The sequence below is a fragment of the Vitis riparia genome, chromosome 3 (assembly GCF_004353265.1).
Source record: "Vitis riparia cultivar Riparia Gloire de Montpellier isolate 1030 chromosome 3, EGFV_Vit.rip_1.0, whole genome shotgun sequence".
Taxonomy (NCBI): domain Eukaryota; kingdom Viridiplantae; phylum Streptophyta; class Magnoliopsida; order Vitales; family Vitaceae; genus Vitis; species Vitis riparia.
The window spans coordinates 19,165,019-19,170,699 of record NC_048433.1 but is presented as its reverse complement, the minus strand read 5'-3'; the positions used below and the strand labels follow the sequence as shown (position 1 = coordinate 19,170,699).

General features: G+C 27.9%; 1 long non-coding RNA gene across 1 annotated transcript; it reads right to left on the bottom strand.

Annotated features, from left to right (window-relative positions):
* Positions 1-2,022: 2,022 nt before the first annotated feature.
* Positions 2,023-4,664, bottom strand: LOC117910356. Its single transcript, XR_004650657.1, has 2 exons — positions 4,464-4,664; positions 2,023-2,296 (listed from the first exon to the last, which is right to left on the bottom strand). It is a non-coding gene; the product is annotated as an uncharacterized LOC117910356 (long non-coding RNA).
* Between the last annotated feature and the right edge of the window lie 1,017 nt (positions 4,665-5,681).

Below are 5,681 nucleotides of genomic sequence, written 5' to 3'. Positions count from 1 at the left end.
ATAAAATTTAAAAACAACTCATCCAAACAAAATTTTAATTTTTAAAAATTGTTTTCATAAACAATTTGTCAAATACTCTTATTTCTATAAAACACTAGAAAATTATTTTTTATTCTTTAACTTAAAAATAGTTTTTAAAAACAAATTTCTAAAAACATGGTCAAAGGGGACCAAAATATTTGGAACGGCTTTTCTCTATTTTTGAATACAACTTTTATATGTAATATTGTATTTTTAATTATTCATCACATTTATATAATTATCTTTTAAAATAACTAGAAATAATTAAAAAAAAATGCTCTCAAACATATGTTATGTATATTTTTTATAACAGAAAACTTATTTTTAAATTTTCAAGCATATTTCTTATTTTTTATTCTAAAAACATAAACTATTTTTTTTTATAGCTGTTAATATACAAACCCTAATATTTTAAAAGTAAAGCTTATTTTTTTTTTTTAGAAATTATTTTATCCTTTAAATATCTATTAATATTGATTATTATCAAAATTCTATTTTTATTTTTAATCAAAAAATTTTATCCTTATGTTTCTAACATATACTAAAATAATATTTTTTTTATAAAAATATAATTTATGATTTTATTATAATATTATTATTCATATTTTACTAAAAATTATTTTTTAATTTATTTATAATTACAAAACTATTTTCATCTTTAATAAGACCTAAATTAAATTAAATTTATATTATATAAATTAAATTTATAATGTTTTTATAAAACTAAAAAAAAAATTATTCAAAAACAACTTATCCAAATAAGTTCTTTTTTTTTTTTTTTTTTAAATATTATTTTTATAAACAACTTGTCAAATACTCTTATTTTTATAAAACATTATAAAATTGTTTTCTGTTCTTTAACTTAAAAATAATTTTTAAAAGCAAGTTTAAAAAATTATGACCCAATGGGACTCAAACATTTGAAACCTCTTTTCTATATTTTTAAATATAACCTTTATTTGTAATATTGTATTTTTTAATCATTCATCATATTTATATAATTATCTTTTAAACTAATTGAAAATAATTAAAAAAAAATGCCCTCAAAACATATGTTATGTATATTTTTGAAAACAGAAAACTTATTTTTTAATTTTCAAACATATTTTCTCATTTTTTTTATTCTAAAAAACATAAACTATTTTTTATAGCTGTTAACATACAAACCCTCAATATTTTAAAAATAAAGCTTACTCTTTTATTTAGGAATCATTCTATCCTTTAAATATCTATTAATATTGATTATTATCAAAATTCTATTTTCTTGCTTATTTCTTTCTCTTAATCATGATCTCACTGAGGAATAATATTATTGTCTCTTAGTGCCAGCTTTGTGCAAGGCAACTGAAATAGCCTGCCCTAGGGCCTAGAATTGATCATTTCAAAATCTTGGTGTGGGAGATTGGATTGTAGATGTGTAAACCAGTTGACTTTATCTTAATTTGTTATGCTGTATTAGTTCTTTTAATTTTAGACAAGAAAAATAAAACCTAATTAATTAAAAAGATTTAGAACATGTATACTCCAAGGTTGAATTATGTGATTAAAGGTCATTTCAAAAGAGTTGAAGTAATAAAATTGGAGAATGGAGTTGATGCGGATGAGAGGAATTAGCACTATCATCATATGAGAATATTGCTCAGTACTCATAAATCAACCTACAAACCCTGATTAGCATAATACAAAACACACCTTGAGTCTATGGTAAGACTTCCTGTGTTGTGTTGCAACTGGGCATCTATGGCAAAATATCATCTTCCTGGCCGATTTGCTAATGCTATCAAGAACCGCTGGAACAACCACTTGAAGAAGAGGCCTACTACTACAAGTGACCTTAAGCGACACCTTCTCTACCTTAAGCAACATCTTTTCATGGATGATGAGACTAGTTATCACTTTGTCCAGGGAGATGACCTTGCGGCATTGATGGCTTAGTTTGCTTCTTTGATTCCCTACGTTGATCCAAATGCAATTAGTTCAATTCCTAAACACATGACCAGCTAAAGAAATCGCCAAATTAAGGATAAATGAGAGTCCTAAGTACATATCTTTGAAATTAGCGATAATGAGAATCCCAAGTACATGCCTTTGAAATTAGGGATAGTGAGAGTGATCACTGGTCTCATCATCCGTGGGAAGGTCCTGCTCATGGTGAAGAAGGTGTTGCTCAAGGTAACTTGTAATCGCAAGCCTCTTCTTCTAATGGTCGTTCCAGCGGTTCTTGATAGCATTAGTGTTTAGCCCAGGAAGATGATTTTCTGCAATAAATGTTCACCTGCAACACAACACAGGAACTCCTACCTCAAAACTCAAATTGATCACCACACTATCATATCATATCACATCACATCATAATGGAAAAATATGAGGATGATTTTCATTATTTATTCATGATTGCTGGATTCCTAATCCACATATTTTTACTGATTAAAAAAAAAAAATTAGTGCAGCGGAAGATTTGTTTCGAAACAAAATGAAAAAAGCACTTAAGAACAAATACAAATATCACAATATAATCTGAAAATAAAGGAATAATTCTGAAAAATTATATTACAACAATGTTTGTAATGCAAAAATAAAGGAGATAATTGAAATAGGAAAATAATGATGAACATAAAATAGAAACTAATAATGGACTTAAAAAATGAAACGACATTTGCTGGATGCGGATGATGGTGTCATCTTCCTCTTGGGAGAAGTTCACTTTGTTGACACCAAGCTTTGGATGGTTATTCCACCTCCCAACAATCCTTACCAATCCTGTTCAGCTCTGTCAGCATTGGGGTATCTGGCAAAGAATATTGATCTTGGTATTTGAGCTTAAATTCTATCATGGACCAAATTCCTAGCGACCTAGAATCTGACCCGTGACCCCAGGTCGAAGGTTTTACCCTAAGAGTTACTCCTATCCAAGCAAACAATCGATCCTTATAATCTGATTTTTTTTTTTTTAATAAATTGACATCTAATCCCAAATAAATTTATGAAACTAAGATTTACAATATGAATTTTTTTTTTCCAAACCAATCATCACCTGCTCACAAGTATAATAAGTCTACCAATCACCTTACCACCCAAGATAATTACTCAAATATTCACAATACTCTCTAAATCAAAAATATTTCCAAAGATGTTTCACAAATTAACAAAATATAATTTAAGTTATAAAAATCAATATAACTCAAAGTAATACATGTCAAAGAGGTAATATAAATTAAAAACAATTACTACTATGGCTCCTTTACTTTCGGGGACTTTCTGGAATACTCCTTAATCTTCTTGTAGTTTCTAATAAACTATATCTATATATAAAAAATTTTAGAAAATAAAGGGGTGAGCATTTCCACCTTGCTCAGTAGAATGTCTCACATCCAATGGGTTAAATATTTTAGGTGAATATAAAACCATCACATGCTTGAATATACTATTATATTTACATTATATGCATTAAATGAAACCTCAATCATCTAAAATTAAACTAATCAAAATGATCAATTTTCTTATTCAATCATGTTTATAGCATATCAAACATTTCTAAGTTTATAAATAAATAAATCATTTTAGTCTCTAATAATACGCTCAATATACAATTGATGTCATTCAACTAATTAATACAAATCCTTCTCCCAAATGCAAACATGATGCAAATACCTACACACAATTAAGCAATGCACTATTGTTTCGAGCTTTCACCAAAGGACACACATCTGTACCTAAATACACTCCCTATTCAGAGTCTTCCCAAGTAAACTTCTGTATCTTTCACATTAGGGATCTTACTCCCTTCTTAATTTGCTCTCTAGGGTCCTTTCATTTCTCATTTTTCTTTTCATTTTTGCCCTCTTTGGCTCTTGTCATTCTCGTTTCCACTTCACACAACCATTTCTTTATCTTTCCTACTACACAATCATGGATGCAAATGAATGTAACAATGTAATATATAACCATTGTCCAATCCTCAACTCAGATAATTATACTTAATAATATAAAATAAACATGGTAAATATGTAACAACATCCAACATTTTTTTTTTCAATTTAAGCATGCAATAAAATTAAAATTTCTACAATTTAAATTATCACTATTTCATTTTTCTAAAGATAATTTTCTTTGTTTCAACACTAATATATATCAAAATAATCACCCAAAATTTTCATTTCCTCTTCCAAAGACAATCCAAATAATTCCAATATTTCATACAAATATCCCTCTTTAATCCATGTAAATTATGTCATCAACAACTAATTTCTAAATTTTACTCTACCATTATTCCCACTAAAATCCATCCAAATATTCATATATTCAACAACAAATTAAAAGAACAATCGTACATATAAAACCTCAACCATCCATCACACTGATAAGTAGATCTAGTGTTTAACAACATCCACAAATTCTCCGAGAAAATATTAAATAAAAATTTCGGGAATAAATCAACCTACCAAAATCCGAAAATCCAACCATTGGATTCGGAATCCGACTCCGTAGTGATGCTCATCTCCACGAATTGAACTCCCTCTCAAAATTTGGTACAGATCGGAGCGGGTTTCGAGGCTCAAAATGCGGGCTTTCCGTCATGGAGAACGGGAACCCACGACCCACCACTGCCTCTCCATTTCTCTTGCTCTCGTTTCCTGGCAGTGGCTTCCACGCCACTTTGGTGCCCACTCCCCCAGATATATATTTAACAATATATTATAACATTTCAACATAATATACATTTTACCAGATTTTTGTCCCTAAAGACAGCAAAGTTTTTTAAAACAGTTTTTAAAAATTATAATACTATTTGATTATTGTTTTATGTTTCTAATTTTTTAAAATAAAATAAAATATAAAACAAGAAAATAAGTAAAGGTTGTTTTCATTTATTTTTAAAAACAATAGAAAAACATTTCTTCTATTATTTCTTTTTTACATAGAATTATTATTTTTTTCATTTTTTTTGTTAGATAAATTAACTTCAAATTAATCAAGACTTAATACTTTGGATTTGTTAGCAAGTCTATTAATTTTTAAAAATAATTTAAAACTAAAATAATAAATTTATTAATACTAGAAATTTATGAATATAATAAAATATAATTTTTTTTCTAATATATAATAAAATAATATATTTTTTTATTAAAAATAAAATCTATAATTTTATTATAATTTTACTATTTATGTTTTACTAAAAACTATATATATTTTTAATTTATTTATAATTAAAAAATTATTTTCATTTTCAATAAGACTTCAATTAAATTTAATTAAGTAATATTATATAAATTGAATTTAAAATGTGTAGACCCCCTTTGGTGGTGAGGACCCGGGAGTTTGTTTTTTTTAATTTTCATCATATTATTAGAAGGGGTAGGGGACCCCCAGTAGAGAGATGGGATGTGTAGCAGATCAAGATGACAGGGGCCATGCTGGTGATTAGGGGGGCCATGCTGCTGAGGTGAGGAATAGTGGAGCTGGTAATGGCTTCCGGGGGAAGATAGAAACAGGAGAAAAAGACACAAAAACGGAGAGATAACCAGTAGAGAGAGGAGGAACTAAGGGACGGAGCTCCAAGGGATTCATTAGGTTCGATCATCTCCCACTTGAGATTCTTCACTTTTACCGTCACATCTTACTCATTTCTAATGTTTGGGATCCTCTTTTTGGCTGTATAA